General features: G+C 47.7%; 1 pseudogene; it reads left to right on the top strand.

Annotated features, from left to right (window-relative positions):
• Positions 1–11,763, top strand: part of LOC111966898 (cadherin EGF LAG seven-pass G-type receptor 3-like) — a 58,426-nt pseudogene that overhangs the window by 11,259 nt on the left and 35,404 nt on the right.

The raw sequence follows: 11,763 nt of genomic DNA, 5'->3' as shown, positions 1-11,763 counted from the left end.
CAAGCTCTTAGCCATGGGGGTCTTTTGTGGTTTCAAATTATATTATCTTTTTGATTATATTGTACTCTCATCATTGCTTTTATAGTAATACATTTGGTCAATCTCTGGAAAAGTAGTCTAATTATCCTTTGACAAGGGGATGATAAAAGGGAGTATAAATGTGCTCTTTGCACTGATAGACAATTTAAGTGTATGTGCYTGCGTGTGTGTGTGCACACTTGTATGTATGAGTGGGGGCAGGGGAAGATTATGCACTTGCAAGACGGCGGCTCACACTAACTAAATATATGTATCTCTAGAGACTGACATTGCAAACTCACGCCCCTCTCCCTCCTCCCCACCCCCCCCCTCTCCTCCTCTCTCTCAGACGGTATCCACAGCATCTCGGCCCAGTGCATCCTCCGAGTGCTCATCATCACAGAGGACATGTTGAGCAGCAGCGTGACGGTGCGCCTTCAAAACATGTCCCAGGACCACTTCCTGTCCCCTCTGCTTGGTCACTTCCTGGAGGGGGTGTCGGCGGTGCTGTCCGTCCCTCCGGAGGACGTGTTTGTTTTCAACATCCAGCCGGACGGCGAGGCGGGGGGCATCCTGAATGTTAGTTTCACCGCGGCGCTGCCAGGGGGTAACTTCTTCCCCTCCGAAGCCCTGGAAGAGCAACTCTACCTCAACCGGCCCCGCCTCACCTCCCTGGCACAGATGGAGGTACGGGGAGGAGGAGAAACAGACAGATCAGTCAGGAATATATATGCCAATAGACGTTCGTCATTACACACTAACACACTAATACACATAACACACTACTACACTAATACATACCAACATATACAGTAGATGTAAGCACCTACTGTAATTAATCTACATGAGCATAGTTTATGTACACACACACCCTCTCTCTCTCTCTCTCTCTCTCTCTCTCTCTCTCTCTCTTCTCTTCCTGTCCTCTCTCTCTTCTCTCTCTCTGTCTCTCTCTCCTCTCTCTCGTGTCTCTCTCTCTCTCTCTCCCGTCTCTCTCCTCACTACAATCTCTCTGTCTCTCATGTCTCTCTCTCCTCTCTCTCTCTCATTCTCATCTCTCCATCATCTGCTGTCCTGTCTTCTGTCTCTGTCTCTCTCTTTCTGCTCTCTCTTTCACTACCACTCCTTTCTCCACTCACTGCCTTTCCCCACCTGTCACTCGTTGGTCGTGATAGCTGTGTCGTAATACAGTGTGGCTTCCGTTCGATGACAACGTGTGTCTGCGGGAGCCGTGTCAGAACTACATGAAGTGCGTCTCCGGTGCCTTCGCTTCAACAGCTCTGCTCCCTTATCTCCTCTCCCTCCGTCCCTGTTCCGGCCCAATACCACCCCATCGCCGGCTGCGCTGCCGCTGCCCCGCAGGCTTCACCGGGGACCTACTGCGAGACGGAGATCAACCTGTGTTACTCCAACCCCTGTTTCAAACGAGGGCTTGTGCTTCGCAGCGGAGGAGCCGTACACTCTGCAATCTGCAAGAGAAGACATACACCAGGTAAGGCACCCACAGTTAATGGGTGTTTTGTCACTGTTCCTGTGTGAGCGGGTGACGCCAGGGGGTGGTGGTGGTGCGGCGCGTTAGTCTGATGTCGCATGTGTCTCGTCTGAACCGATGTGGTGTTCATTGCTTGTTGCTGTGTGTATTGAAACGTGTGTGTTTGTCCCACGTGACAGTAGTAAGTTAGTAATTCCCTCCGACATTCACCAGCGAATGCGAGAGCTACACGTGTTTTCTCTCTGCTCCCATCTCGCCCCATAGCGGATTAGTTCCCCGGAAAGTTCCACCCAAGTCTCTATGTGGGCGAAATGCCTGAGAGCAATAGGTATTTCCATGAAATATTTTGTAGAAGCTGTGTTTCATGTTTTCTTTCGTATTGCCAGATCAGAAAAAAAGTTGAGCATAGCCAGAGCCCTTCTGTTCTTGATGGAGTCAAGCGAGAAGAGACGACATGGAGAGAGAGAGAAGAGAGAGAGGAGCAGACGGGAAGAGAGAGAAGAGAGAGAGAGATGAAGAGAGAGACGAGAGAGAGCAGAGAGAGAGCGAGAGAGGAGCAGAGAGAGAGAGAGAGAGAGAGACGAGAGAAGAATGAAGCAGAGAGGAGGAAGAGAGAGAGACGAGAAGCGAGAGAGAAGGAGAGAGCAATTTGCAAATGAAAACTAGAGATCTGAATCGCGGAAATAGAGAGGAGGGTTTTGATGATTTTCCGTATTGCCTGTGTTGGTATGAAAAGTCGCTGTGTTGTTTCAAAGGACTGCAGACAACTAACACAGGCATTTAATATTGCGAGAGTGAAAGATGTCCAGGGAAATAACAAAAGATATGGAGGAAGGACAGGATCTACTTGGGGTATAGAGCGATAAAGGAGAGAGGGAGAGTATAGCGAGGGAGAGATGGCGCAGGAGTAACATGAGGACATAAAGGGAGTGAGAGAAGGTAAGATAAGGAGAAGGGGCATCTGAGGCAGAGAGAGCGGAACCAGGCAGAGAAAGGGAGAGAAGGGAAGGATGTAGAGAGGGAAAGAGAGAGGTAAGGATGTAGAGAGAGAAAGAAGGATGTAGAGAGAGAGTAGGGAAGGAGGTAAAGAAAGGGGGGAAAGGAGGCAGAGAGAGGGAGAGAGAGAGGGAAGGAGGGGAGAGAGAGAGAGAGAGAGAGAAGGAAGGAGGTAGAGAGAGAGACGGCCTCTGTGTACCATGTGTGGGAGCAAAAGAAGGGGTAGGTTGAGGAGCCGTATGGGGGAGCGACGGCTTTGATGAATAAACCATCCTACGAAGGAAGGGGTGTGAATGCATTAGTTGGATTWAAAAAAAACGAGATATACAGAGAGAATGAGGAAGAGAGGAGCGAGGAATAGAACACAGGGGGGAAATCAAAAGTAGAGCTCGGGAGAAACGGATCGATGCCAATAGGAAGATGGTTTTACGGATGTGCAGGAATAGGGATGAGGGTACGAGGGAGGATGAGAGGAAGAGGGGAAGTCAGGATGGACTGGGGCGTGGGGAGAAGAAAAGAGGGAGAGGAGAGGGGGGAGGAGAACAGAAATAGTGCTCCGTTTTTCCGTGGAAAAGAGAGTTGGAGAAGCACTGATAGAATGCTTAGTGCACTTAGTAAGTGCAATCTTTCCATCTTAGGGAGAGCAATTGTACAGTAATTTCTCTTTATCCGTGTACGTCTGTGGAGAATATGAATGTAGGAGCTGATCTCTGCTCCCTGTCTTTTTGTGAGTGGGCCTTCAGTGTGTTGAGTGAGTGCAGATTTGTACAGTAGAGAATGATAGGAGAGTCAGTAAAGTGAAAAGAATCTTCTGTTCTTTCCCGGGGTGGATGAAAGAGCTGTCTGTGTGGTCTGGTCTGGTCTGGTCTGGGTCTGGTCTGTCTGTCTGTTTATTTATTTTAATATTAATAAGTCAGTGTGTGTGTGCTTGCGTGCATGTGCGAGAAAGAGAGAGAGAAACATAATGTAATTGGTGGTGTGTGTGTGTGTGTGTGTGTGCGTGTGTGTATGTGTCCTGGGGGTGATTTGTAGTGTTGGTGTGTGTTTGGCAGGACCAGCTGGCAGTGAGTGCTGCTGCCTGGGGGTCCGGGGGAATAGAAACGAGGGAGGAGGGGGGAGGGAGGAGGGAGGAGGGAGGAAAGAGGGGTGAAAGCCGTTTAAACTCGTGATGCTTTTAGGCGCAGAACCCTGGCATGTTTTAACACCTTACCCATCATACCGGGGGGTACAGTCAGTGTGTGTGTGCGTGTCAGCGCGTGAGGAAACATACAGTACTTGCATGAGGAACAATCCAGGGCACTCTGCAGCCTCGTCCACAAAGCACAATTGTCTGTCTAGGGGTTGGTTTTTAAACCAATGCCGGTGGCTGCGTTCACCCCAGTAGTGCCTCAACGCTGAACACAAACACTGTGCCAACCCCGAGACAACATCAGGCCCGCCGTACAAAAGGCCTAGCCTGCAGGTTTAACATGATCAGCATGTCTCCATGGACCTCAGCAGGCCTCTAAACTGGGGGGGGGGGGTGGGGTGGGGGCTGGAGAAGCAGTGTGTCCTGCAGGTGAAGCAACTGTGGTCTCCCCCAACTGTGTTCATGCACAAAACAACACACGACACTCAACACATGATCTACGATAACTCGAGGAGAACCAAAAAGACAAGCTACCAGCAAACAACACAAATACAATAAGGCATCTAACAAGACGGGAGCTGGGAGGGGAAATTGAATAACTAACAAAGCTGAATAGATGGAACTGATGTTAGTTAATAGGATGATAGTTCCTGTTGTTTAATGTAGGTATTAGGTGTATCAACCCATTAATGTATTGATAAGACAGACTAATATAAGAGGATAAACCAATGTTGGTTTTTGTCTTTAGACCTCAGTCTGTTGTAATGGTTCATTATAGTTATCTGGTTATTTACTACGTTTGGACCACTGCATACTTCAGCTTTCTGTTATTGTGTATTTGGATTAGAGTGTTGTACACAGTATTTGTATCAAGTATGTGTTATGGTCGTGTAAAAATGTAACCGTGTCCCCACTCTCCTTCCCAGCGAGCGGTGTTGAGTGGGACAGCGAGTCAGGGTCCGCCTGCCTGCTCCTCGGGTGTTTTGTTGTTCAATTGGCTCCAGCAATGGGGGACGTGCAGAGAGCTGTCTGGAGGGGGGTTCGCCGCTGTGCGTGCCCCGCAGGAGGGTGCGAGCGGCCCTACTGCGATGTCCCCGCACGCTCCTCCTCCCCCCAAGTCCTTTATCATGTTCCGAGGCCTCCGCCAAGATTCCACCTCTCCATCTCTCTCACGTGCGGACTGAACGTCTTTCTCTCTGTCTGTCTTTTCTCTTCCCTCCCTCCTCTCTCTCTCTCTCTCTGTCTGTTTTCATCTCTCTTCATCGTCCTCTCTTCTCGTCTTCTTCTCTCTCTTCTCCTTTTCTTTGTTTTTGCTGTTTGTTTTTTTCCTACTCCCCCAACATTTTTTGTCTTTTTTTCTTTTCTTTTTGGCGCGGGGTTTTTGGGGGGGTTTTTTCATCGACTCTAATTTTTTAAATATACTTTCCAATTTTTTTTATTCCCATTCTAAAACACCAACACAATTACTCCTCCCCCCCCCTTTCTAACCCCCCCGTGCGTCTGCCGCACTTCCGAAAAAAAACAGTTCAGACCTGAATTCAGAAGCAAGACGAGACAGGGAAGAGGGGAGAGAGAGAGAGAGGAGAGACGTGAAGAGAAACTCAGGCAAACCCCACCAAAGTGAAGACCGCAACAAGAAAGATCGGATACCTAATAAAACCGCAAGTTTGAACGAGAAGTCTTATTAATCCCCAAAAAAAAAAAAAAAAAAAAAAAGACTGACAACGAGAAAACCCCCCTACCCCGAGAAAGACCGAGAGCGAACCCAAGAGAGAGAGTTGCTCTCTGCATACGCTTCTATGAGAGTTCTCATTTTCGACTTAGACAGCAGATTCAGTACAGAGTTCAGATGCACGTACCACGACGCAGAGCTAGGAAAGAGGGCTCAGTTTCCTCATTACACGGAAACTCTCTGCTCAGTCACCGAGACGCTCTCCCTCACACTGACCTGAGATAGCATCTGTTAATGAGCTAGGGGCGCCCAACTCTATCGATAACTCATCTCGAACTACGACAGCAGAGTATCACGAGTCACGGTTCAGTACTCCGTCACTCGTTCGAATGTCATAGCAGTGAGCTGTCTGGATGTACTGCGTTGTACAGGAAGACTACGCTCGTCCGAGTACACACTGATTAAATGAGACTTGTGCTCGGTGGATACGACTGTCCGCGTAAGTACTACAGTTCTGCATAGGGCTGGCCTGCTGCACCCTGCCGTCTTCCTGGGGTCACCTCTACAGAGCGGAACCCCCCCTTCTCAGCTACAGCTCCTTGCACTAGCGTCCCTTACATCACTGCTCTCCGGCACTACCTACATCGTCTCATCATCTACCCCCGCAGGTGATCTCAGGTTCTCCCTTTCTCTTACCGCGCGACCCGTGAGCCCCCTTCGTGCCACCCTACTTCCACACCACCGCGCTCTTCTGGGAATGCTGTAGAGCCGGTATAACCAACTCAAAGGTCTATTATAACTGAGAAAACGACCCAGATTTCATACAGACTCTTTTCATTTTTTACTCACTATTCATTATTATTTTGAGGTCAAAGGCAACCCAAAACTATCTTATAATTCTGCAGAACATTATTACACAAAAGTTACATTATAAGAAATATTTGTGACGCGAGGCGAATGCCGCTTCGGGAGTTTATTTACATCACGTTTCCAATAAAGAGTCACACATCCCTAGTATTTTATTCTTTTAAATACATTACCCCCTAATCTTAACTTGGACAACAACATCTACTCATATAAATTGAACAAGAGTAGGACCAAAGACATAAAAGAATTTTTCCAAGGGACAAATACAAATCCCACACCCCCTACTACCACCTACTTGTTCTTTAACTAATTATCTCATACATCTTATCTTGAGAGGGAGTGCGGGGGATGGGCGGGGGGAGGGGGTGGCACTATAACACATCATAGACTAAGGGTTGAGTATATATAAATACTTTAACCGACTATATAAATTCTTTGTAGCCAGCTCAGAGACTCTCATCACGGACTGCTCCAGCCCGTCTTTTCTTTAAAGTTGCTCCTCCACCTCTCCTTGTTTTTCCGAAATTTTTTGAAAAATTTTCTGTTTCTCTTTTTTGACAAGTTTCAAACTTCTCTTTCTGTCACTAACGCTTTGGAAGGCAATTGTTTCTTTCTTACTACTTTTCGTCCCCCCTTACCGCCCCACCCCCCCCCCCCCTCGCCCCCCCCTTTTAAGTTTATTTTCCTTTTCCCTAGACTCTTGATCGCGAGTAGATCACGGAGATGATTGCAGCCCGTTGTCGACCAAACCAGCCCGTGGTTGGGGGGGGTAAATTGTCAATTTGAATTTTTGGGATTAAACAAAAATAATTTGCGGGGAAAAAAAAACGATTATTTTTTGTTCATCTGTTTTTCTTTTCTTGTCTTTTTTTCTGTTTCTTTTCTTTTTTCTTTGGTCAGGTCGCTCTCCACTACACTAGTTTGTGCAGCATATCTTCCTCCACACAGAAACGCAAACATGTCTTTAAAAACATATAAGGTCCCTCCTGCTGGACAGCAACAATACCAAAAACAGAAAAAGTGTTTATTTTGACGGGGGGGGGGGAAAAAAAACCAATGGGCTGTACGGACAAGCAGAAAAAATTTTCGGTCCGGGAACAGCAGTTTGCCCTTCAAAGACACATCTAAGGTCCTCCATTGAGCACATTATGTTCCAAAAAAATAATAACTAAACGTTAAAAATAGGAATAAAAAAAGATGAGACAATTAAACACATCAAAATTCTAAGAAACTTGGGACTCAAAACAGGGGCAGTGGGGCGAAAAAATATGGTAAAAAAAATAAAAGCAATAAAAAAGAAAATATGCGGTGTAAACAAAAAACAAAAGGGGGGGAAAATAAGAGAGGGGGGGAAATATCTGGGGGGGTTGTTCTTTCCGCTGTAAGGTACATCTCTCCTCGATATACAGGTGTGACTCGCATTTTGTTGGGGGGTCTCCCCTGCTCCAAAGGGCGGCCAAATTGGGATAGCCAACATATAGGGCCATCACACAAGATGTGCTCGAACTGTTAGCGGGGACTGTACTCAACACAAACAAGCGAATATGCTGTGGGAGTGATGGAGCTATATCATCGGCGTGCTTCGAGCGAACGGTCTCACTCGTGGGTCTGGCTCCCTTTCAACACTCATCCCCTCCCCTAAACAATTCTGGTTTTCTTATGTCGGATGGTTGCGTCTGTCACCTCTCGTGCCCTTTCGTGGCGTCTCAGCCTCCACCCGAATGTGGGTCAGGACTATGTGATTCATTGTTACAAAAAACCAGGCCTATGGTCGCAACTAATATCGAACACACTCCTGGTCCCTGAATCTCGTTCGCTCGGGGGATTCTGCGACTTCTCCAGAGTTGGTTTTAGTTCAGCGTTGGCATGGCACTTAGCTCTGCGGATGTGTGGTAACTTCATCCCTACTCACTCTGTCTTTCACTCATCTGCTTCTGTACTGAAAATTTAAGTCTCTGTGAGCGACCAACTTCCTCTCTGTTATGCGACAGGATCATGCTACTTAGATCTCGTATGCAGCTTAACGCTGGAATCGTCATGGCTTGCACTCTGAGTCATCGTCTTCTGATGTCTCCTGCTATCGCAATGTCACTGTTATTCCCTCTCTCTTCACTCTCTGCGTGCTTGCTGCATGGGATCCAAGACAGGCACGAGCTATGCCAGGAGAAGGCTGGTCATCATCAATAACATGTTGAAGTCTGGAACCTACATTTGATCCATATAATAGAGGATGTTACTTATCAGAGCGACTTACAAGTAGCAGGCGCGGTACACTTTCGTAAACATTTCCTACTGAGTCTCCCCAGGTTACTAAAAAAGATAGGGAATACACTAAAACACTGGACTTGCTCGACTACCTAACCAAACCATGTCACCAGCGAGAGTATTTATAATATATAAGCCTACCTATGCTCATGTACTATGCTTATTCATGGCAGCTATCACCAAAGCTTCTTAAAAACGGAGCTTTCACACCCTCGCCTGTGCCACAATGCGCTCAATCCACGCCTCCCTCCAACCTCTCTACACACACATGCAAAAATGAAACCGAGTGACAGTTCACTCATAATATCACTATTAGCTCCCTTCATAAAAAAAAACGGCCTAGGACGCAACACCAATACCAGAAACAGCTAAAGGCATCTGCAATCTAACCAGACCCGGCCCTCAGCACCTGTACCCCGTCCCCCAAGAGACCACTACTACATAGCCACCATCGAGCTAAACAAAAAAATCACAAGAACGTCAAACAGCGGGAGAACCAAATAAGCGCAACACTCGATACCGGAGCACATCCACCACACACCCACACAAAAACAACACAATCTAAACAAGTGTATAACAAAAAAAATCCAAACACCATAATGTAAGTTTCACAACCCACACAATTACCACAATTTTTTTTTTCTTATGTGAGGGGGGGATGGGCGTGATCATCTATAAGCTCCTGGCTCCCCTTTCCGCCGCCTTTGCGTCTGCGGTGCCCTTTGGGCGGGCGACCATCCCGGGGGTGGATGTGCGAGGGAGCGCCTTTCACACTCACAGTTGCCCTTGAGCACACGGCGCTATAGGTGGGGCGATTCTACAGACTACTTATGACAACACACTGGATGAAAACCCATGATGGCATTCTATCTCCACCTTATATATCGAGAGCAGCTTCAAATCGAGAGAAACACTGAACTTATAACTGCTCTGGAGCAAGTCTTAGGAAGAGCAGGGACCTCTAACGGTGGTCTGCCCCACAAGTGAACACCTCTCAGCCAGCGCAGAACAGACTCACAGACCCAAGCTGGGTGTAATCATCCCTGCTGTGTGTGTGTGTGTGTCCAAACCGTGTAGTAAATGGTAGAGGATCAGGCACCTGGTTTATTGATTGCTGAACTCCACTCTCTGACCTATGCTGTCCCCCAGGGGCTTAAGAGAAATCTGACTCAACACTAGCAAACGAATTTCTCTTTAGTCTCCCTTAAAAAATCTCGTGATAACCTAAATGACTCGTACTCCTCCTAACTCCATGATGTGTATGTCTCTCTTTGTGGACTGTGACAAAATAAACCCAGCCGACCTTGAGCATCGTGCACACACATGCCCGTCCACATTCCAGTAACTTCAACAACTAACACGAACACGTGATGAGCCGAGTGTGTCGTAGTGCGCTAGCTTGTGTTGTGATGCTGACTAGAAATGAGGTGGACAGTGGTAGTTAGGACTGGATCAGCTTGCGCATACTGTAAAGATATTAAATGTCAAAACTCCTCAGCTGGTACCTCTCTTTGTCTTAACGTGATCTCTGGTAATAGAAAAGGCAGCGATAATCACTCAGTCCAGTTAGCCTAATGTTGTGCTCCATCCTCATCTTGCGCCCAGATGGAAAGATGCACTTTTCACTTCGAAATATGTCGCACTCCAAATGTCATTGTCTCACGTACTCAGTGCCCTGTGTAGTTCCTCCCCCGCCATACTCCTCTCTTAGTCTCTCACCACGCCGGAGATAGGCCCAGACGAGCGGTAGCATCTATTTCTTGTTGTTGTCTAACTGTCCTCAAACTGCGCTCCCTTCCTCTCCCTCTTTTTTCTTCTCCCCCCCATCGCCGAGTCATCACTGCCATCTTAAGACTTTCCCCTCTTTCCCAACCTCTTCGTATCCAAGCGTAGACTGAATACACGCCCGAATGCGCTCGCTTTTCCGAAATATGCCTGAGAAGACACTCAATAAAATAATAACTATTTAGAACACAATAATTGCAAAAAAACTAGTTGACAACGAAGCAGAAACAGAATATAAAATGATCCAGAACTAGGTCAGAAGACCTGTAAACTTCCGAGGAGCTGCGATACTCCCCTGCAGCGCACGTCCTTGAGCGCAATCTTCCGAACCAACGCTCTACTCTTTCTGTCGTAAGTAATGTATTTGACCACCTCGTACTTTTCTGTCATCCCTTTCCCCGCTTCTGGTTTTTCTAATTTCCTCGCATGCCATCCCTTCCTCATTCCCATCATGCGAGACTCGTTTTTTCAAGAGTTTAAACAATCCACCTATAATGCAATGTTGCTATTTCGGTGTACGTGTTTGTGTGTACCGTCTCTTCTGGTGTGCTGCTGTTCGTGGTACTGTAAAATTTTGCACTGTCCTATCTTTCTTTTGCCATTCCAAAGCCCTCCAAAGAGGCCCGAGTGTGAGCGGACCTCGCTGACCGCCCCATCAGTCCGTTCTGATGAGAAGGACGGCTCTGGCCCTCGAAGTCCTAGGCCTACGCCTTCTGGTATGACTTGTGACGACGGCCCGTTTGTGCCGTCGCGCTTCCACACCGAGATACAGCACGATCCAGAGGACGGTCCCGGCCACTAGTCCATATCGTCTTTGCTTACGCCTCCTTTTCCTTCTCTTCTCCCTCTCTCTCTCGTCCCCGTCTTCACGCCCTCACCCTCCCCGCAAGTCCAGACGTTATCCAATCCTCTCTGCCAACTGAAGCCCTTTCCCCCTTCCTCTGTTACCTCCTTCCACTCCCTCCTCTCTACATCCTTCTTTCTCGCAATGCTAGCATCCTTACTCTGTCTCTTCCCTCAGTCTACATCCTTCCTTTGCTCTCCCTTTCCTCTGCTCGAGTTCCTCTCCCGTCTCTCCTCTGCCTTCCTCAGATGCCCTTCCTCCTTCACTTCTATTCTTCTTATCCTTACCTTCCTCTCACTTCCCCCTTTTCAGTATCTCCCTACTGTTCCTTGCGCCATCTCCTCCCTCGTCATACTCTCGTCCTCTCCTCCCCCCTCCCTCCCCCTTCCACTCCCCCCATCTAATAAAAAAATAACCTTTTCTTCTTTCGCGGGAAACAAGGCCGCAAAAATTCCTAAGAAAAAATCGTTAGTATCCCTGTCCTCCCCTCCTATTCTTTTTGAAATTATTATCTCCCCGCTGGGTCCACTCTGGACAGTCCTTTCCCTTCCACTCACCAGGTCCACTCTCCGCATCATACATGTAGAAATGCCGTTTTTAGCTTGGATCTGCAATCCTGTTGAAACCCACACGAACATGCGACTTTTCATATCACCAACACATACGGCAATAATACGGAGGCAAAACCCATATCC

Source organism: Salvelinus sp. IW2-2015, linkage group LG7 (assembly GCF_002910315.2).
Source record: "Salvelinus sp. IW2-2015 linkage group LG7, ASM291031v2, whole genome shotgun sequence".
NCBI lineage: Eukaryota > Metazoa > Chordata > Actinopteri > Salmoniformes > Salmonidae > Salvelinus > Salvelinus sp. IW2-2015.
This window is presented reverse-complemented; position numbering and strand designations above follow the sequence as displayed.